General features: G+C 37.8%; 1 protein-coding gene across 9 annotated transcripts in view; it reads left to right on the top strand.

Annotated features, from left to right (window-relative positions):
* The window catches only part of LOC129768148 (nyctalopin-like), a 324,518-nt gene that overhangs the window by 27,690 nt on the left and 273,180 nt on the right, over positions 1–23,648 (top strand). For 7 of the 9 annotated variants that reach the window (XM_055769594.1, XM_055769596.1, XM_055769595.1 and 4 more), the window contains exon 2: positions 8,360–8,664. The gene's annotated coding sequence lies outside the window, so the exon portion shown is untranslated. Of the gene's footprint in view, positions 1–8,346; positions 8,665–23,648 lie in introns of all 9 variants that reach the window. The other 2 variants (XM_055769591.1, XM_055769593.1) reach the window with 1 other exon arrangement.

The following is a 23,648-nucleotide window of genomic DNA, read 5'->3' as shown; positions in this document are numbered from 1 at the left end:
TCACATCTCCTTATTTCGTTCCATCACTGCTTTGAAGAGAACCAAATTCGCTACTACAAGAAGCACCAGGAGGGACGCTAATAATTTTTCCATAGCGATTCGTGTGTCAGCACCGAACATGAGTATAAAAACAGCTTCTAGTGCCAAACGCACCGTCATAAGACACGCTAATTCAACGATAATGCGGAAAATATTGGAACGCATTGTTTCTACAAAAATATATGCTTGAATCTGGTTTACTAGTGCCAGATTTCCAATGAGAACGTGATCGAAACACGTTCCAATGAAGTACTGAGTGTACCTCTTTGATTGTATTTTTTTTTATTCGTTTATTTTTACAGGCTCAGTTACATAAGTTTGAAGGAGCCAAACTCCTAATTGTATTTTATTAATCATGCCATTTGATCAACCATCTCATACATCTTGATTTCTAGTTTTTTGAAAATGAGGGGTTTTCCGCTTTACGCTGTTCAATGTTTTTTCAAAGTCGCAACCACATTTGCGTTAAAAAAATTGTGCTTTTTTCCTAACGACTGGCAGTGTTCGACAGCTCTGAATGATTCATCAGATGTTTCTTTGTTCTTTGTTTAATCAGTGCTATACAGTACCGACTAGAATTAGTACGTTTGAGCCGGAATGGGAGAATAGACACGACAATTTTATTTTACAGCATGATAACGCTAGACTATATTTTCAAGTATCTGTCTAATTTTTTTTGAGTAAAATTAAACTGGGTATAAAGAAACCGTTCGCTATTTCTATTGAATATGCACCATTCATCAGTTATCCAGTCAGCGACCAGACATCGGCGACAGCGAGGCTTTCCAAATGGCCTTTCTCAAGTCCGAAAATTTAGGTTAGCTTTCCAATTTGGTCTTTTTCAAAGCTAAATGCGAGCGAACTGAGAACATTCAAAGTCTCTATAATTCAATACTAAGGTAAATGATTTTGGTTTGTCCAGTCGAAAGTATGATTATGGTTTGTCCACTTTTTTGAATGCTCTAATTCAGCGCAACTGTGTCAAATCAGGTATTCGAATGTTTCAAAAGATATAAATACAATTGTCTTTTTCATGATTTACAGTAGTTTTATAATATATTTTCACGGATTCGCATGTTTTAAAGGATTATAAACACACCTTCTCTTGGTGTCAATGCGCTCCTCATTTGAGCTAACTTTTAATCAATCACCAGATGATTATTTGGCACGTATTCAGACCTCTTCTGGATTATAACACTTACAAATATTGTAAACATCATGATTGCACACCATTTGTCTCAGATTTACACAGCTAAATCATGTAATTAACGTATTTCGATGACCTCAATTCAGATTATGAGTTGTCCGACTCACTAATGTTGTTTTGTCCACATGATTTCTATGGCAACCGTTTGGCGCGCTGCAAATTGTTTATGGTGTCCTTCGCGCATAGCAGAAATAAAGTTTCTCTGTGTTTAGTGTCTTAAGGTGAACACTTTAAAAATGCCCAAGAAAATGCAATATTCTGAAGAAAGGCTAAATTATGGGTGTTCAACATGATGACAGCAAACTCAAGCAATAATGCAAATAAAAATACAACATTTACTTGAAAATTCGATTTTTTTTTTCATTTAAAAATAGTGATTTCTAAAACCGGACAAACCATGATCATAATTTCTCTTTGAGGAAAATCGTTACATAAGAAATCGAATAATTTCAACGCCTTATGGTAGTATTCGCAACTAGAGACTTGGGGCTTTTCAATAAACCCAAACCCGTATTGATTATATAGGGTTGGGGAACAAGAAATGTCGTATTTCTGATCGAAATTTGACGCTTTATTTAACATACTTAAAATTATCCAATTTAAGTCAAATATACGCCGTTTTGTTCGCAAACTTGTTTTGCCATTATGAAGGTAACTTAATTATCCCCCACCCCCTTATAATCCCCCCCCCCCCTTCTTATTTGCAAAAAACTCAGACAGCCAGTTTTCGCCAGCCTCTTTTGAGGCCAACTTAGTATCACCAAGAGCGTTTTACATGGACCGGAAGAGATGATAATCACTTGGAGCCATGTCCGGACTATACGGTGGGTGCAATAGGACATCCCAACGAGCTCCCGTAGCTTCTGGCGGGTCATCAAAGATGTGTGAGGCCGAGCGTTGTCCTGGTGGAAAACAACACCATTCCTATTGATCATTTCTGGCCGCTTCTGGTCAATCGCCTGTTTCAAACGGTCAAGCTGCTCACAGTAGAGAACCGAGTTGAGGGTCTGGCCATAGTTGAGCAGCTCATAGTGGATGATTCCCTTCCAATCCCAACAAACACACAGCAAAACCTTCCTGGCCATCAATCCGGGCTTGGCGATGGTTTGGGCCAGCTCATCGCGCTTCGACCACGACTTTTTTCGCTTTAGGTTGTCGTACGTGATCCACTTTTCATCACCAGTCACCATCTTCTTCAAAAATGGGTCGAGTTCATTCCGTTTCAGCAGTGCATCGCAGGCGTTGGTCTAAAACATATTTTTGCGTCAACTCCTGTGGCACTAATACATCTAGCTTTTTTTGGAATCCAATCTTCTGCAAATGGTTCCAAACGGTTTTATGGTCTATACCCAGTTCCTGGCCAATCGAGCGAGTGCTCACATGCCGGTCTACTTGGATGATTTCAACGATTTGATCGGTTTCCACGACGATTTTCCTACCAAAACGAGGTGTATCTTCAACAGCCACTACACCAGAACGAAATCGATCAAACCAACACTGTGCTGTGCGAATCGTTGCAGTATCGGGTCCATAAACTACACGAATTTTTTCGGCCGCTTTCGTTGCAGTTTTACCTCGCAGTAGTAAAAACGTAAAATATGGCGAATTGCTTGCTTGGTGGACTCCATCTTTGACGCGCAATAACTTGAAACTGAAAAGAACAATCACAGCATTGTCAATACGACACTTCTAGCACAGATTGTTGTCTTCAAATAGCCGTATAGTATGACCCGATGCGATAAGTACAACACAAGATATGTTAAAGTGTTGCCATATATTGACAATATACGACATTTCTTTTTCCCCAACCCAATATGCGATTTTCATGAAGAAAAATCGATAATCTGCCATACAAATGAAACACAAAATTCTGCATTACTCGAAAACTAATAAAGCAAATGGAGCCAACAAAAAGATTTTAGGGGACACGAAACGTTTCTATGGTGAATGGACACTTCTCTCCCCTCTCTAAGGGAAGAAGACTACTGAAAATTAACATCGGATACAGCTATTTTGCAGAAATTGAGTCTATTTTTGTGTATTTTATAGGTTTGTTTTCCAGCACAGTATGGGGACATGACGAAGTAGATCCTGATGACGACTTCGGAAGCGATGGTGAATAGTACAATGATCAGGAAATCGAAGAACAAAAAAATGTCGTATACCTTAAATGCGACATCAATTTACGCCTGCAGGCAAACCAGAATTTTTATGCTTATGTTTTTATGCTTTCCATCATAAGGAATAAACACTACGAGCAGTTCAAAAGAAAAAAGATATGTTTTTCGACCAGATACCCAACCCCGCCTTTACGCGAATTACTGGTTTTGGGGTATACCGTTTTGTCTCAAATTCCGAACATCTCATTTTTAAATGTAAATTTACTGAACTTTTATGCTATAAACAATTGAATAATGAAAACACAGACATTCTTTGAGGTATAGGCTTCATTTTAACATCATTTACAGGTATCGATACAGTCTATAATTCATAATATTAGGCATTCGCAAAAAAGTAACAGTCAAAACCAATGATAAAATGTTTTCGTTAACAAATTCCGTAAAAAACAAGCATCGTTAATTTTTCTGTTTTTGTAGTTGTTTCAACTATTTTGTATGGTTTTTTTTTCATGTTCAGTGCTAGAAATGGTAGGAATCTACATTAAATGGATGAATAAAATGATATTTTATGCAGAAATCTTCATTAAAATTAGTGTTCGGAATATGAATCAAGTTTCTACGCATGAGTCAAATAACGAACACTTCATTTTTAATTGTGAATTTTGCTGAACATTAGTGTTATAAATAATTTAATATTCAAAATTCTGACATTCTTTCATTCATTTCATTCATTTTAACATCATTTACAGGTATCGATACCGATATAGTGCCCTTGGCCCCGAAACCATGTAAACTATAAGAAACAGTCAATAATTACAAAAGCAAAATCCAATTTTCTTTGCGATCCAAAAAACATTTTTCCAAAAAAGACTAGCTAATTGATTTTAATTTGATATATCTATCATATGAATTGATCCAGTAGTTTAAAAGTTATGATTTTTTTTTTATTGCATTTTTGCTGTTCGGAATATGAGACAAAACGGTAATTAAACAAAATCGTGACATCAAAAAATTGTCATTATGTTTTTCGATTTTCTCATCAAAAATATGATCGACTATAGTTTTTTCATGCAAATAAAAAAATTGGTTTTTAGAGGGTTAATAAAATGTTCGAACAAAACTATTTATTAGATAGAAAGAACAACCCACAATTTTAAAATGAAGCATTTGGTTGAAGGAGTCAGGTTTAGGAATGCGATTTTTATTATTCCACTGAAAATATACATATTTCCCTGACTCATTCATTGGATTAGAAGTGGAACCACTTTGAAACTAAAGGGTGTGTCACATCAAATTGCATCACGGAAAAAACGCTGTAGAAATTTAATTTTTAGGAATTATATCTTCAGCTTTCGCTTATAATCAGATAAGAGTGTATAGCTCACTGTCATTTTTTCGTAAATTTGGAAAAATGTCGTCGAACGAAAAAGAGCGTCGTGAATTAATCCTGTGCACTCATTTCGAGAATCCAGAGTTGTCACATCGGGATATCGGTAAGATGCTGGGAATCGTCCAATCCACGGTCAGCAGAGTACTAAAACGATACTTCGAGAACCTAACCATCGACCGGAAGGTGAAGAACGGCAAAAATGGATGCTCCGTCAGTGAAAAAGATCACAAGCGCGTAGTTAAGCAGTTTAGACGTGATCCGAGAAGTTCGGTCCGGGATGTCGCCAATGTTCTTCTCCTCAGAGGACAAATTCAGCGTTCCGGAGGAGATTCGCAAGCAGAAACTATCCAAGTTTGCCAAAAAGTACATGGTGTGGCAAGCGATCTGCTCTTGCGGAAAGCGGAGCGCCCCCTTCGTGATGACCGGCACGGTAAACGGGCAGGTTTACCTTAAGGAGTGCCTACAGAAGCGCTTACTACCACTATTGAAGCAGCACGAGGGCCCGACCATCTTCTGGCCGGATCTCGCTTCGTGCCACTATTCAAAGGACGTGTTGGAGTGGTACGAAGCCAACGGGGTCACCTTCGTGCCAAAGGAAATGAACCCGCCCAACGCGCCGGAGCTTCGCCCAATAGAGAAATATTGGGCGATTATGAAGCAGGCCCTCCGGATGAACCCAAAAGTTGTCAAATCGGAGGCGGACTTCAAGAGAAAATCGATTTCTGTTCAAAAAAAACTACAACCTGACGTTGAACAGAACCTTATGGACGGGGTAAAGAGGAAGGTGCGAGCATACGGGCTTGGGCTCGAAGTATGAATAAAAAGAAAATGCCAAAAGTTGTTTAATAGTTTTTATTTTACTGGCTAAAATTTTCAAAAGGATCGGTCTACTGGGCGAATTTCTACAGCGTTTTTTCCGTGATGCAATTTGATGTGACACACCCTTTATTGCATGTGTTTGGCTATCTGGCTGATAGCTACAGAGGATAGATTCTCTCAAACTTCGAGTTCAGATAGTTCTGCCAATGGGCCTGATCACGAACGTCACTTCACGGTGAAAACGAAGTGAATTGTATACAACGTTATTACGGCTGCCACCGTGTGTGTAAAATCCGGAAGAGTTCATCCGTCGTGACAACTTTGATGAACTCGTTGTTATTATGAATATCACGATACTGTCACGCCACGGGGAAAAACAAATATATTTGTCACTTGTATTTTAGATGGTGAAAGCTAGTCACGCGGAATGGAGTAAGTTTAATTTCGGATTTATTTAGCTTTTTTGCTAACATTTTGAATCGTGTCTTGCTTTCTAAGAAGGAAAAGATAAACAAACAGCAATTTATCCGCTTGGTGGCATTTTTAGAACGAAATCCTGACGTACTCAGAGGACGTGAATTTGTTTATTTGGATTCGATAAATGCGCTATGGGATGTAATTGAGGACTAAAAATGTAGCTCCCGTAGACCGATTGAGACATGGCGAAAGGTCTAATTTCGATTGTCCTAAATGAATAGAAATTTTTTGTTTCTATTTTAAGGATTAGACTAACAGAGAGTTGTAACCCCATAAAATGGCAATGAAGGCCACTGGCCCATAACGATCATTATGATTGATTATGTATAATATTGATTTGTTGATATTTTTAATGTAAAATAATAACTGTAATTTTTTTTCCAACATTGCAGAGCTGATTTTTGTAATCCAAACATTCGCAATTGGTGGACAAGACCCGAATCAGGACGATAGTTACATCGAATAAGACCATTGATCTTTCGTTTCGTTTAAGTTTCAAATAAGGAAAAATGAATCTATCATTGCAAAGCTTTTAGATTAACAATTTTTGAGTGATTCTCTATTTTTTTTCCATAATTTTGATATCCGTCTAAAGAAAATCTGAATCATTTTCTGCTTTTGGCAAATTCCTTGAAACTCATCAGGTGTTTCATATGAAAATTATGCTTCTGCCCGACGCCACTGACTAGTTTCTGTTTAAATAATAATATCAAACCTCATGTCCCGTATATCAATTTACACGAGAATGGGAAGGATAAAAGGATTAAGCTTCAGAATCCCATATGGGAGTAACTTAGATAATACTGATCATGAGATGGATGAATTCTGGTTTATTCTGAGATATAGAAGATATTATTATTCATCAAAGTTGTAGAAACGGTTCTTAAAAAATGATTTTAACGTTGACCTATACTAAGTACTTCTCACTATTCAAACGAATAAGACAGAGCTACAAGAGTTTGTGAGATATCGATTATGAAACTCATGATAGTCATGCTTTATCTCTAGAGTAATTTATAGAAAGAGGAAATAAAATAACATTCCCATATGTTCAACAACTACATAATTCAAGAGCAATCAAGTATTCCTCCTCATCTTTGAACCAGCGTTTGATTCAGCAAACTAACGCACCAAGCATATGATTCATGGAATTAGTCCAAATAGTTGGCATTAAAATACCGCATCATCGAGGTATAATCGCAAACTAGTCATTCTAAAACATACGTTCAATTAAATCGAATATTATCTCATACACTTATTAATTTTACCTACATAACGTTCAAACGTCCGAAATTATGCAACAGACATAACATTGAAACGCCCGAAATTATGCAACTGGCATGTCTCTTATAAACGGGAATGAACTCATTCACTTCACGGAGTTTATTTTTACACGCAATTGTCCGTGACAATGATGATAGACACAAAAAGATTAAGTGAAGTGTAAGTGACGTGAAAGCGTTTGTGTCAGTGATGTTCGCGATCAATCCCAATGTGTTGAGCGGAATTTTGACGTTTCGCTCGACTTCAGCTTTGATAACGAGTTTATTGGCAATTGGCAAATGATCAACGGCTTGCTTACCCTAATCGAAGATAGATTAAGAGAATTTTTATAGTGGCGTTTCGTGAAGAACTGCAGCACATTTCCTAAATTTACACAATCAAGAGCTCAGACCAAACGAACTGTTCACTAAAACAGTAGCGAGCGGAATGATTTTCGCCTTTCATCAGTGCCAAATGCTCAGCATTCGATTCGGCGGAGCATTATTCATCATCCAACCATGCGACTCCATCGTCTCGGAACGAATCCCACCTAAAGCATCACCTTTCACCGGCTCCCTACCCAAAGTTTTCCGACCCATCAACAATCGAGAAGCCATGGGAAAATTTTTGCTGAAGCTTTCGAAATGGTTTCTTGATGGCAATGGCCATTTTCTTCGCGTCACCCTCATTTCTCCGCTTCTCACCATCGAGTCGCAAGGGCACAAAATTATGACTGCCTAGAGAAACCGAAAAGGTCGTTTAAACTTTTTTTTTTTCGTGTGCGAAAATTTGTCCTCCCGCTTCTCTGGCTCGTGGCAATGCGGGGCGGCTGTTGCCACTCTCTGTGGCTGTGGTTTGGATTGTGGCGGAGGTGGTGATGGTACCTGCCATGTAAGCCCTACTTTTAGTTTTACGTCCCGCAAAAGGGTTGTTTGCCAGTCAGCCAACCAGCAGCGAATGGCAGAAAGCGAACGAAGAAAGTACGAAAATTGAAAGTTTCTTTTTTATTATTAAATTAACCTTTTTTTCAGCTTGTATTTACAGACGCAAACCCACGCGACGATGGCGGTGAATTTGTGAACGACAACGCCCCGCGCTGCAGTTGGAAGTGAATGATTGGATAATTGGCGTCGGCGAAATTAATTGAGGTGTATTCACGTCTGGCTGAGGGGACAGAATAAGTTTTGGCTATAAATGTAGACAGTGAAAAGGCACACGATAGCGTGTTTCTCCAAGACATTGCACTGGAACAAATGGAGACGGACAGTGTGAGCTAGAATTGTACGATCCGGGCGACCGAAGGTCGTCTCAATCTGGCATTGCACGACAAGAGGACAAAACCCACCGAGGTAAGGTTTTATTACCGCATTTCATCATAACGACAACAAAAAAAAAAAAAAAGCGAGCGAAAGTGTGACTCGATTGAAGTCTTCTACTTCTGGTGAAGTATTTTCTTGGTGAACGCCATAAAACGCTTTTTCTGTGTACAGGATATTCAGTTAGCATTGAGCAGCGCTTTATGCTTTGTGAACACGCGAGAAGTCCTAGTTGTGCCTTGTTTTTGGAAAGCCATATGCAAGGAACCATATCCATAAAAGTTCCAGCGCGGAGAAGCAGCTCGAGTCGCTGGTGTTAATAAATCATACTTATATCAGCTCAATCAATTTGGCTTCAGGTTTGCGTGCACAGCGTACCTTTGAGCAAATCTTGAAATTAATCCACTGCTGTACAACTTTATTTGTTCAGCATTAAGAGTATCGATATTCGCTGATGGCTGGAAAGCTGAAGTAGCAGATGTGTTTGAATGCTTTACGTAAACATTCAACTGTACAAATACATTTTTTTTCGAATCAAGTCACATGTTCCAAAGTGTGTCATCAAATGTTTTTCCACTCTGCAACAGCTTCTTCACGAGGGCGCGTTTGTCCCCCTCCCCACTCCCCACACACACACACACACACACACATATATATACACAAACGTAAAAGATAAGTGCAAACAACTCGTTTAAAAAGGAAAACATATTTTCGCAATGTGTTCATAGCCTCGCTGCTCTTGTTGAGCTTCCTCGATGTGTGTGTGCTGAACTTTCATCCTCGCTTTCACTCACAGCCAGAGATGCCAACCTTCCTGATTTTTCAGGATTTCCCAGACTTTTTGGCACGCTCCATGATATCCTGACAAACACTCAATTTTCCCTGATTTTTATAAAATGATTATGATTTTCCCTGATTTTTTACTTTTTGCTTTTTGCATTTTTTACTTTTTACTTATTGCTCAGAAAAAAATCCATATAAATATACTGGGAGTTTTGCTGGTTGTGTATGAGAACTGTCATAATAGTCTACATTAAAAAGCATTCCGGTCCGCGCTTATTCAATGCTTACTCTTTCTTTCGATTATACTTTATCTGTTCGCATTTTCGAAGGTACAGTGTCGACATTTTTCGAATTTTGAAGATAACGCGAAAGAAATATAATCTATAAGAATCATATGCCCGAAAGTTCTCGCAATTCAATCTCAATAAAACGAAGATTAGATTGGGACGGAAACGATGAGAGAAATATTATTACAGTACAAATAATGTACATAATAATGTATTATGTACAGTTAAATAAAAACGATACAGGTTTCATTAAATGTTCGCAGCAAATAACATCCAATGTATTAGAATTTTAGAAGTAAGAACGTGTAAGCATTTTTTTTTATTAAACTGTAATTATTATTAAAAAGTATTTTATTTCTTGAATAATATATATTAAATTGTTTTTAAAGCAAGAAGTTGTGAGAATGATCCGTGAGACACGACAAATGAATTAGCAGGTACACTACATATGTTTAAAATCTCCGTTCATGTGCATCAGTTGAAACATGGTTACGTAAATCGTTACGACTTGTGCGTTTCATCTATGCATCGATTTTTTTAATCAGACTGACCCGCTCTTTACCTGAAAAAAATTATGATCTGGTTCAGGTGGTATTGGAGAGGAATTCTGTATTGTGAGCTTCTACCAAGCAACCAGTCGATACATTCCCACAAATACTGCTCGCAACTGGACAAATTAGCTTCCATAATTAGATAATGTTTAGGCTACCTGAAAGATTTCAGAACTTCCTGAATTCATTGCAAAACAACACTGTGCATATAAAATTCAAAAATAATACTTTTGTTTTCTCAAAAATGGGTACGAACTTTCCGGACAACCCAATATGAGCTATCCTGATTTTCCCTGTTTTATTTTCATTCTCCCTGATTTTTCAAAAAAATAGTTGGCAACCCTGCTCACAACCCACAACCCACTTTCTTCGCAGCCGCTTGAGAAATTGAAATACAGGAAGCTACTTAAAAAGTTCACCTTGACAATATGGTAAGCGAAATCGACTTCCCGCGGCATCAAGTGAGACGTCTCGCCGGCTGCGAATGGAATGCGTAACGCGAGTGTGCTTAGGTACATCTCTGCGACTCGCCACCATATGGCACTGATGGGCTGATAGAGCTTAAAAATTTATGTTTGATACACGAAGACGCTCACACGCCCGCACGCATTACGACTGTGTCTGCTGTTATCCACATAAACATTTAGTTTTTCTTCTTTTGTGGAAAATCCCGTGAGAGTGTTATTTCTCTAGCTGGGATAAGGTGGATGGATCGATCAACTTCCGGGAGAAAGCTTTCTGTCGTTTTTGGCATAGCTATTAAGTTGATACCTATTTTCTTTCCTTTTATTTTGCGTTTGATCTGCTTGCTTTTCTGGAATCTTGTTTGCTTAACTTTTTTCACCGATGTTCAGGGAAACTTCGATATAACGTACCCTCGTTATAACGTACCCTAGATATAACGTCACTCGATATAACGTACACATTTCCAAAGTGTAAAGGAAATTTTTTTTCAATGTTTTTTTTCTGATAGAACAATGAATTACCTGTATTGTGATGCTAAAACAAGTTTTGTACCTTCAATAAATCCCGAAATACAGCTGGTTTTGTGATTCTAAATGAATCAAGCTTTAATCAACAGTACGAAGGAAAACATCATGAGAAAGGCTGGCTCGTCTTCCGATTAAAGTTATTCATTAATTTTACTAAAACAGCAACACAATAATGTATTATTGACTACGTTTGTGAGTACTTTATTATGCTTCGATATAACGTACAATTCGATACAACGTACAATTTTGAAAGTGAAATGTACGTGATATCGAAGTTTACCTGTAATAATGAGATCAATATAAAATAAAAATGAGATCAAAATTATCAACAACGGGTTAGTAGAATCAACAATTTAATTTAGAAAAAAAAATGGGTAGGTTATATCTACGATATATCGCAAGGTTGACGTGGGACTTCCTTAGCTTAGCAATCATTTGGTCAGTGTTAAGTCAGACCGAACTATGTGACATTTTTATGATTTCGAGAAAAACCAGTTTGAAGTTTGATGCTATAAAGGGTTTTCATTGAGCGTTCAAAACAATTTCGATAAGTTATTCCTGCTGTACGCGTGATTTTCCAAATCTGAAAAATGTGGAATGCATTTTACAAAATGTTTAACCTAATGCAATCAATAGCTCGAAATTTTTAGTGACTTGGTTCGCTCTGACTTAACACCGATCATTTGTTAGTATTGATTAAAATTTTGATTGAATGAAACAATTTCCGAACTCAATTGAATTCAATATATTTGCTTTGTGAGTAAAAAGATTGCATAATGCCATGTAAGGTCAATTCATGCAACAGATCATGTTCTTCGTTACAAGTAAATTTAATGACGGTCCTTTTACGTTTGGTATGATGACATCTTGGTTTTGCTGTCTGTGTTAGGCAAACACATTTCAGTCAGAACAGAAATGACCCCGATTTGCATGTATTTGCAATGCCGATTTCCCCAGACACCTTGGTTTAGAAGTCTTTATTAGGTAAACACATTTCAGTCGGAACAAAAATACCCCTGACCTGCATGAATATCTAATGCCAATTTCCTCAGACACCTTGATTCTGAAGTCAGTGTTAGGGAAACACATTTGAGTCGGAAGAAAAATACCCCCGATCTTCATGAGTTTTCAATGCCAATTTCCTTAGACATCTTTGTTCTGAAGTCTGTGCTGGGGAAGAACATTTCAGTCGGAACAAAAATGCCCCTGACTTGCATGTATTTGCAATGTCAATTTCTCCACGCTCCATGGATTTGAGGTCTGTGTTAGGGAACACATTTCGGTGCGAGCAAAAGTCCCCATACGTTTATGTGTTTGCAATGCTGATTTCCCTAAGGCTGCTGGGTTATGATGGCTGTGATGGGGAAACCCTAAATCAGGCCAATAAAAACGAGGTAGTTAGGGCGTTTAGATAACGCATAACATTTTACAGTTTTTCAATTGTTTATCTAATGAATAATAACATTTTCTTAATTGCGATAGAGTCGTTGAAATATTCCGTATCAATTGATGCAAACATCTTTCCGATCCAGTAAGAAATTTTCGAGTTATAAGCAATCGGAATCTTTCATTTTTTCCTGCATGTTCTATGTTTAGGTTTTCACTTTACCCTCCATATACTCCGGTTAGACGTAGTCCCTCGTAAAAAGAAGTTTGAGTAGACTAAATTGTTGTAGTTGGAGGAAGGGTTATCATTGTCCAAGTTTCAAGAACTTGAGCATGGGCACCTTATGGAAACTAGCTCGACACACACACTTAATTACCGTCTGCCGCCGCGTGTGGAAATATACTAAAGATTAATAAGAATTCCACGCTAAAAGTACTGAAAAATATATCATCGGTTAGATTTACACCGTATGTAGTATGTTCTTCTACACTTTTTAACCTCGATATAGCAGTGAAGCAGCAGCGCATACACTATCATTATTCTGGTATAATCTTTCACTAAACTTACACAATCCATTGACGAATCTGTTCGATAATTTTCATTCAGTGTCTATTAGAGTGCCAATGAAAAAAATGACCTTCGAATTTTCGAACGGGACTTCGTGCAAAATTTGAATTCCCGCGAAAATATCAGGTCAATTCGACTTTGTTTACTGGTGTCGCAAACACGTCAAAGTTTGATTTTTTTGAAAACCGTAAAATCACCCGAGGGCGGAGCACATGAAATCGAGTTTTACAAAAACAATTTTTCGATGCCAGATGCCTTAAAATTGCACGAAACGTCAAGACGCTCTACGGAAAATGTAACGTTTATTAAGAGTTTTCAAATGCATATTACACAGAATCGTTCTTGCGATATATGCGATATATGCAGAAAACAGATCTTAACTTTATGCACAAGTACTATTTGGTTGATATTTTCTATAAATTAGTTCAATATGCTTTTAAGCTTTCTACTTTGATACCTATTTGATTGAAAACATGAAAAAATCATCGAATAAAATGCTTTTCAAATGAAGCGAATAAGAATCAAACTTCTGACACTAAATCAAATTTCAAACAGATTGAATTCAAATTTCGGACATTTTATTTCGTAATTTTTTGGAGACAAATTTTGGACGACAAATTTATCCAGCAATTTTATCGGCTGAAACATCAGGAGTGAAAATAATAAAACAGATGAGTAATTTAATAAATACAAGAGGTATGTTTTACGAGCGGATACGAAGGTTAATCATGTGTTATATATTCTTTCTTTCAACTTCGTTCCCATGAATATGTTGTATGCAGTACAAAATTGTGCGGAATATTTCGTTCTATCAAACAAATTAGCAAGACCTTTTCCGAAAACATGTTGAGGTAATCAGATGTAAGATTTCATGCATCACTCAAATTTTATGCAAGATTTCATCAAAGCAACGTGGAAAGTATGATCGTTCGTTAGTTGGGCCGGAAAGTCAATGCAATTAACGATTTTTACTCGGTAACTGGATTGCAAAACAGCGAAAGCAATACTTCAAATTGAAGATGACATCTATTTTTGATACATAACTGCTTTGCAGCCCAGTTCACGTACGCCCTGTTATGGATAAGACCAGTTGAAGATAGTCCACTTAGCGAATTACTTCTGTATATAACGGGGTGTAGAACATCTTGAGCGGGTGTTTTCCGGGCTACGCCAACATGGTACAGCGAAAAATTATATCAACACTAGGAAGATGACAGCGATTATCATGCGAAGACTTATTGAGATCGGCAATATACCGCATCACAAAAAAAAATGAAACGATGTGAAATGTTAATAATCTTCAAGACTCATATTCATAATTCTCAATGACTCAATTCTTTCTATGATAGATTGAGCAGTAGAACCAATACGACTTGATTGTGATATTCTGCAAACGAACATTAAAGGGTGTGTCACACCGAATTGCATCACGGAAAAAACGCTGTAGAAATTTAATTTTTAGGAATTATATCTTCAGCTTTCGCTTATAATCAGATAAGAGTGTATAGATCACGTTGGCCATGCTTCACTGTCAATTTTTCGTAAATTTGGAAAAATGTCGAACGAAAAAGAGCGTCGTGAATTAATCCTGCGCACTCATTTCGAGAATCCGGAGTTGTCACATCGGGACATCGGTAAGATGCTGGGAATCGTCCAATCCACGGTCAGCAGAGTACTAAAACGATACTTCGAGAACCTAACCATCGACCGGAAGGTGAAGAACGGCAAAAATGGATGCTCCGTCAGTGAAAAAGATCACAAGCGCGTAGTTAAGCAGTTTAGACGTGATCCGAGAAGTTCGGTCCGGGATGTCGCCAATAAGCTGAATTTGTCAAGTTCATTCGTCCAGCGGACCAAGCAGCGGGAGGGCCAGCGTACATACAAGGTTCAGAAGTCTCCTAACCGCGACGAAAGGCAAAACATGGTGGGGAAGACGCGAGCCCGGAAGCTGTACACCGAAATGCTGACGAAGCCGCATTGCCTGGTAATGGACGACGAAACCTACGTCAAAGCGGACTTTCGTCAGCTGCCGGGCCTGTTGTTCTTCTCCGCAGAGGACAAATTCAGCGTTCCGGAGGAGATTCGCAAGCAGAGACTATCCAAGTTTGCCAAAAAGTACATGGTGTGGCAAGCGATCTGCTCTTGCGGAAAGCGGAGCGCCCCCTTCGTGATGACCGGCACGGTAAACGGGCAGGTTTACCTTAAGGAGTGCCTACAGAAGCGCTATTGATAGCCATTATTGAAGCAGCACGAGGGCCCGACCATCTTCTGGCCGGATCTCGCTTCGTGCCACTATTCAAAGGACGTGTTGAAGTGGTACGAAGCCAACGGGGTCACCTTCGTGCCAAAGGAAATGAACCCGCCCAACGCGCCGGAGCTTCGCCCAATAGAGAAATATTGGGCGATTATGAAGCAGGCCCTCCGGAAGAACCCAAAAGTTGTCAAAACGGAGGCGGACTTCAAGAGAAAATGGATTTCTGTTCAAAAAAGTCACAGAAGGGTTGTGTCCGAGACACGACCGTATAGTTGACGAAGGATTCCGTTAGGCTATCTGTTAATTTTGGATATGTTTGAAGAATTACATCGTTTAACTCTTTGATAATGATATGGTGGCCCTGAACAAAACGGCCCTTTTGTTTGGTTGTTGGGATTTGTTTGAAGGATGGTAAACAGTCGTTGGATGATGCGTATCAGATAAAAGATACCGAAGTGGAACGAGATATGATGAAAATCGCCCTCTGTGATCCTAGACGAGATGCCTCCTGTGTTATGTATGGATGAAATAAAGAAAAAAAACTCACCAATGTAATATAAGATAATTACCAATACCGATAACAATTATCAATATTTCTCATCAGTAAGAATCTGTTACTTGATTATAGAGAAAACATATTTGAAATTGAAAAGGTAATTTTCTTTTATAATTTTTACTTTTTTTGTGTTTATTCAACCCAATGCGAATTTTAATTGGGCTAACAACAACTAATACTAAATGTAGAGCATATAGGAAATCACTTTTTATAATATTTCTTAACTTTTCCAATTTTTCTCGCCGCATAAACTTTCCTTGGGTGAAAATGAACATAACAAAACAGACAGCTTAAACCAAGCGATCCGTTCTCGAACGGGAGCACACGTTGGTTTTTATTCATGAAAATTGAAATAAATCGTTTCATATTTAAAGTCCTTTTTAACACAACTGCTACCATATACAATTTTACACTTACACTTGTGCTAAATTTTTCACGATACACAATCGGTCATTGATATGAAATTTCACGAAGCAACCAACATTAAAGCTCCAAATTTAAATTTTTTTTGCTAGAATTGATCGTATCACTCACCTATTTGCAATGCCAATTTCCCCCGGGCACCTTGGTTTTGATATCTCTGTTAGGGAACACAATTCGGTAGGAACAAAAGCTCCCCCTACTTTCGTGTATTTGCAATGCCGATTTCCCCCAGGCAGTTTGGTTTTGATGTCTCTGTTAGGGAACAATCCCCCCTACTTTCGTGTATTTGCAATACCGACTTCCCCCAGGCAGCTTGGTTTTGATGTCCCTGTTAGGAAACCGCCGCATGAGTCGTCAATGCGACCAATCAGAATCGGGTATTTCCGTTAGGATAGGGGATAAGATTTTTCAATTGTTCGATAGTTAGTTTCAGAACATATATTATTTTCTTCAATATAAAAAACTGTTATGAAGTATCGAAATCGATTGACGCTAAATTTTAATCAATCCATCATGAAATGACTGAGCAATAAGCGTTTGAAATTGGACAATTTTCACGGTGTGATCGATTTTCGATTTTCAATTTGTACCCCAATATGTTCCCGAAAGACGTAATCCTACGTCAAAAAACTACAACCTGACGTTGTACAGAATCTTATGGACTGGGTAAAGAGGAAGGTGCGAGCATACGGGCTTGGGCTCGAAGTGTGAATAAAAAGAAATTGCCAAAAGTTGTTTAATAGTTTTTATTTTACTGTCTAAAATTTTCAAAAGGATCGGTCTACTGAGCGAATTTCTACAGCGTTTTTTCCGTGATGCAATTTGATGTGACACACCCTTTATTTTACCGAAAAAGCTACTGCTTCCGATGCCTTAGAATATGATTAATAATAAGAATAAGACAATGAAAAAAAAATCACAATACCACATCTATCCATTGAAAATAAATCAACTTCGTGATTTTATGTGTATTTTGTATTTGTATGTGTATGTAAGTATTTTCAACTTGTTTTTTTGTTTTTCCCCATAAACTTCATATTCAATGTAATCAATGACGATATATTTTTTTACCGATCCACATATACTTCATCTACCATTCCACCCTGTTATGTGTCACACTGAAATTCATTAATCATTTTCAGTAAGACAGTTGAAGTTCCTGCCAAAAGCTTATTTTCTTTTTTTGTTCGTTACAAACCGGTTGACGGTTATGAGTACATATAACCAACGGTCCTTTTCAGGGCTACTATATGAAGTTTCAAAAGAATTAAACTAACCTATTTCTGAGCAATGAAAAGAATCACTAGAAAAAAAAAGAATTGAAAAAAAACTGCTCTGAACAATCACAGTCCAACGTCAAACTTCCGTCCGTCCCCCTAGGCTCAGAGCCTTCTACTTTTTTGTCAAAAATCGACACTCTTGGACTTAGTTTTATTCCGGAATACGAGACAAAACGTATGGTTTTTGGTACCAATAAAAACAGTAGGGGAATGGGGGGTATGCCCGACCCCCTAAGGAAAAGTATTGTTTTGTGAGATCTGCGGGCACATATTGATATGTTTCCTCCACAGAATCATGGTCTAGTTTGTTTGCCATGAGATATAAGGAATATCAGTACATTTAAACGGTAATTTTCTCAAGTAATAGTCAATTTAAAAAACTGCCATAAAAATGAAGCTCATCAACCAGTGCGGGTGAAACCGGCACTCCATGGGGGTAACACCGGTATCCTATGGGGTAAGACCGTCATCTCAATTTCTCAATATATATATACTTGGCAACAGATGAACCAGTTTGAATGTGACAGGTATTCTAATTCTAAATGTCGCTGTCGAGTATGGTTCGAATCGCTCAACCGATTCCGGAGATATGGTCGGAACAAGTTCCGATGAACATGGAATATGGAGAATAAATCACCAAACCACACCACAATTCAATTACAAGTTTGATGGAATCTAGGACCACATTGAACACTTACCGGTGGTCAGTTTTTCTTCTTACTTGAATCAATATCCGTCATACGACGCTTTTAATCACACTAGGATTTGCCTTGAAATCACAGAGAAGAATGAGTTCATGACTGTAGGTAATTTTTTTCAGGTTTTTGTGATTATGATGGCAATAAAACTAATTAAATTATGTTTAGTTGTAATTAGTTTATTATTTTCGTTAAGACCATACAGCCATTATTTTTCGTTCAATGATGAAGTTCATTTAATTTTATCGAACAGCTTAAATCCAACATTAAATTTACATCAGTAGCTCAAAAGTCGTGGAAGCACGTTTGATAGAAACTCCACTAACAATAGCCTCTTTTGCAAGGGTGAGGTTCTCCTGGGAACAACTCCCTCGATTCGTTTTCCTTTGGTAGCTGCGAGGCATCTGAAATTGATGGAAAATATGTCTTAGAAACCTTCAACTAAACGCAAACCATGCCGGGATCCCCCACTGAAAGGGTGACGGACTTACCCCGACAGCACACATTTCAAGAAGACTATTTCTTATTGCTTTAACTCACCTCAACTCGAATCCCAGTGATTGCTAACAATCCAGGGGACAAACTGTGGAGCAACGGAAAAGAATTTGAAACCGCGTTCAACAATAAAAGCTTAAACTTAACTGACGGAAAATTACATCCGGCTACATATCATCGGCACTCGCGTTTGTTTTGATTTATATTTTGACAATTGACGGATCACGGTGGGTTCGATGTGATTGAAAACGTCTAAAATAATAAATACTAACATGTAGAGTATTCAAAAACGTAGTTAATCAGAGTAGTTTTCTAGTAAAACTCAGGGGGTGCCGGTCTTATCCTCAGTGGCGGGCTTACCCTCCCTTCCCCTAATCACGATTTTTCATTCGGTAATTGCTGCGTAATGTTGATTTGCATGATAATATACCGTTCTGAATCATATTTCGGACATTTTGTTCTAATATCTTGAAATGCTTAATGCACTGATGATATAACTATCAAATTAATATCACAATTGCTTCTTTAGAGTAATCCCTTGGTTTCACTATCACTTCACATGAGAACTACATTTAAATTATAACATAATCGTTCATACCGTCAACATCAACACTACTCATTATCGTTTGTGTTTGACGTTTCCTTAGCGTGAGCACGTAGAATTTACCCGTTCATAAATATTTAAATTTCTCCCGTGTTTCATCAGTTCTCATCATCGTTAACAGTTTACTGTGATTGCTTGGTAAGCGTTTCGCCGTTGACTATAAAATATAATCAAGTGTAATGTAATTTTCGTTCAAAAAATTACAAAATAAAGTGTCCGAAATTTGAATTCAATCTGTCCGAAATTTGATTTAGTGTCCGAAGTTTGATTCATTTGAAAAGCATTTTATTCGATGTGTTTTTATGTTTTTAATCAAATAGGTACCAAAGTAGAAAGCTTAAAAGCATATTGCACCAATTTATTAATCCCTCCCATGGCCGAGTGGTTAGCGTCATAACTAACATGCCGGGTGTTCGGGTTCGATTGCCGTTCTGGTCGGGGGAATTTTTCGTCAAAGAAATTTCCTCCGACTTGCACTGTGATCACGCGTATTCTAGAGCTTGCCACTCAGAATGCATTCAAGGCGTGTTACTTGGCATAGAAATCTCAACTAAGTACTAATAAAAATGACGCAAGTAATACTACGTTGAGACGGCGAAGTTCCTCTAGGAACGTTAGTGACATTGAAGAAGAAGAAGAAGAATGTTTAGTTGTGTAATGAGAATTCTCCAGACAAGGAATTTGAGATAAAAAAAAGTAATTTTCCAATGTGGAAAGTGTTACCAGAAAGGAAAAAGATGTTATATTCAGAGATCTATGTTCTACTACTTTTACGAATAAACCCATACAAATGAAGCATAACTATCTGCATAACTCGGAAACTAATCAATCAAATGGAGCCAAATTGGCATGTGGAGGTTTAAGAAGTCAATAAATGTTTCTATTGTGGTTTGACACTCCTCTCCCTCTCTAAACAGGGGGGATGGGGGCTGAACAAGCAAATGGATTCAAACTTGACATATAGAGGTTTAAGGGATCGATAAACGTGTCTATAGTGGTCCAACACTCCTCCCTCCTCTATAAGTGGCGGCTACCATACAACTGAAACATGAATTTCTGTATAACTCGAAAACTAATCAAGCAAATGAAACCAAATTTGGCATGTGCAGGCAGTAAATGTGTCTATGGTGGTTACATGCCCCTTCCCTCCCCTCTAAGTGGAGGGCTGTCACACAAATGAAAAATATTTTGCATAACTCATGTACTAATCAAGTAAATTTAAAGTAAATAACTCGAGAACTAATAAAACAAAAGGCGCCTAATTTGGGATGTGGGGGGATACAAGAAATGTTTCTATGATGGTATGACACCCCTCCCTCCACTGAAATGGAGAGGGTGTCCCGTAAAAATAATACACATATTTCAACCAAACATATTCCAATCAAACATGACAGTTGAAAATTTTCGGGAAACGCTGAAGGAAAATGGGAAAATTCGGAATATACAATTCGCATATGTTCTACAATTACATAGTGACAAACGTTGTTAGTCCATTTGATGTTTGCGCTAACGAAATTGATTTTTGGTCGAAATCGGAAATGGATTTTAATGGAATTCCTGTATCTTCTTCTATCTATATAAATAAAAATGGAATGAATGTGTCAACTGAATGTGTTGACAAGAGCAAACCTCGAGAAAGGAATTGTCTGATTTAGGGCTGTCTTTAAAATGATTTCTGTATTAATGAGCACGTCTACGAAGAAATTATATAATCTTTGTATTGTGCACTGCTCAAAATTAAATTTGGAGTGGACCAAGTGACTTCGAACCAGGGTTGAAGCAGGGTTTATGAAGGAAGACATAGGGGAACTGCGGGTAATACGGACAGCGGGGGTAATATGGACAGGTGGTTGATTTGTATAGTTAAATTTTGAATTTCCGATTTCTGTTAATGCAATGAATACTGATCAAAAGTCGAAAAAGGAAACAAAAACCAAAAATTATACATCATTCCGCGTGAGGATGTAATTTTAGCTTTTTAAGTTGTTTAATATCAATATTCAATTCGCTGATGGTTATATTTCGTTTTGTGAGTTAACAGAGGAGCGATATTAGGTTTGAACGGAAAAGTAAATTCATTTTTGAGTGGAAAAATTTAAATTATTGAAATAATTGTACTGGTGGGGTAAACCGGACAGTTGCCAGTGGGAGTGAGATGAACTGTGAAAAGTCTGTTTAATCTATTCCTAAGGAGTGCCCTGCGTCTATAAATGGAAATCAAATCGTCAAATGTTGACTGTTTAGAAGCTGACTGGAACCAAAAGCAAAATAGTTGAGAGTCTGTCCGTTCATACTACTGAAAAGCACTATATCACTTCTAGGTGGATTAATTCGATTTTTTCATCATTTAAGGAACATTTGTAATGGGTTCAGACCTTGATTGAATAAAATTATTCCTCTCGCGATCGATAAACCTCTATGCTTAATATACTACAAACCTGTCCATATTACCCCCACTACATGTCCCTTATACCCGCATCGAAAAAAATGAAAAACACTCTTTTGTTAAACATTAGGTCTATTAGGTAGAAAAGCAGTATATTGAGTTGCAAGAAACTGCATCAAAGTTTTGTTTTGTGTTACCAAAGATATAATTCAAGTTTTCCTTAACATGTCCGTTTCACCCCTACCTCCCCTACATTTATCCAATTGTATATGCACAGTTTTGTTCCACAATCTCTCACCATTCTAACAGGACATTTTTGTTTTCTCATCGAAAGCTGGTATGAAGGTATTTTTTCTGCTGACCTGTAGATCCAAATTTGACCTGGGCACGGGTCAAGGCGAGAACTGCGGATCTTCCAGATTGGAAGCTTTTAACTGAGGCACTATGCTCCCAGCGTGGAGCGCAGCAACAATAAGTAAGTATCCATAAAGTCGGAGTTACTTTCCCTAGAGAAAAATTTGCAGGGACTCAAACCTGTAATATTCTGATGGTACAATATCCGGTTAATTTGGCTGGTGGTTTATTTTTCGCGTTGTCAAAGAGACAAGAAGTTTAGCATTGTCCTGATGGGACACGACGTCTATCACATTAACTTATTCTGTTTGTCCTGGATTACGTATTACTTATTCTCATATGGTTTATGAATGATATCATTTGTACTTCATATACAATCTGGCCAATGTATATGAAGCTGTCATCCTAGAAGTATGATATTGGAGTGTGAGAAAAAAAAAGGATTCCCAATATCATCCTCAATGCTCATTCACCTTTTTTATATAGGCTTTTTATGTATGACAGCTCTCATATCCAACCAGGGCAGTAATCCCACTGTAATTAATATGGATATTTTTCATTCTGAAGAAGTAAAAAATGCGAAAATCAGGAAATATCAGGATCATTTCAGTAAAATTAGGTAAAATTGAGCGTTTGTAAAAATACCAGAGTACGTGCGAAAAAATCTGGGAAATCCTGAAAAATCTGGAAGGTTGGCATCTCTGCTTCGAACATGACAGTAAATCGAGGAAAATCCTCATGCTTTTTAGATCGCAGTCATCATTTGTAATACCTCAACTTGATAAGAATATTGATGATGATTTCAATGGAAATGAATAAATTGAACATCTCTCACGAGACCGTTCGTTATATTTTGGTTGACGTTTCGGGCACGAGAAATGTCACAGCACGACTGGTACTAATAGAGATTAAATTTCTTCAAAAAATGCATTGCGATCAAGTGGCTGATGACATGCTTGTACGATCAAATTCTGATCTCACGTTCATCCCACCTATAAAAAAAAATTCAATGCCCGTTTTGAAAGCATTGATGATATAAAAACGAATTCGCTGTGTGAACTGAAGACAATTCTTGAATCTATACAGGGTTTTCCATTTCGGGCTTCCGAAAGTATACAGCCCTGCGCTGACAACCGTTTGACATAGCTGTCAACCAAAGCGTCATATCGTTAGTTGAATGTCTGCCATTTTACAATATGGATCGTTTTAGCATCGCACAACGTGTTAGTTTTGTTGAATTATACTATAAAAATGATGAAAAACCGGCAAATGTTTTTCGAGCATTACGGACGGATTTTGGTCGTCATGGACGGCCTACAGAGCACACAATCGCTAATGTAGTGCGTAAATTCGAACAAACTGTATCCGTAGCGGATATTGTGAAACCTGTGCATCATCGT

The sequence above is a fragment of the Toxorhynchites rutilus genome, chromosome 2 (genome assembly GCF_029784135.1).
Source record: "Toxorhynchites rutilus septentrionalis strain SRP chromosome 2, ASM2978413v1, whole genome shotgun sequence".
Lineage (NCBI taxonomy): Eukaryota > Metazoa > Arthropoda > Insecta > Diptera > Culicidae > Toxorhynchites > Toxorhynchites rutilus.
Note: the sequence above shows the minus strand (reverse complement) of the source record. Positions and strands in the feature narration are given on the sequence as shown.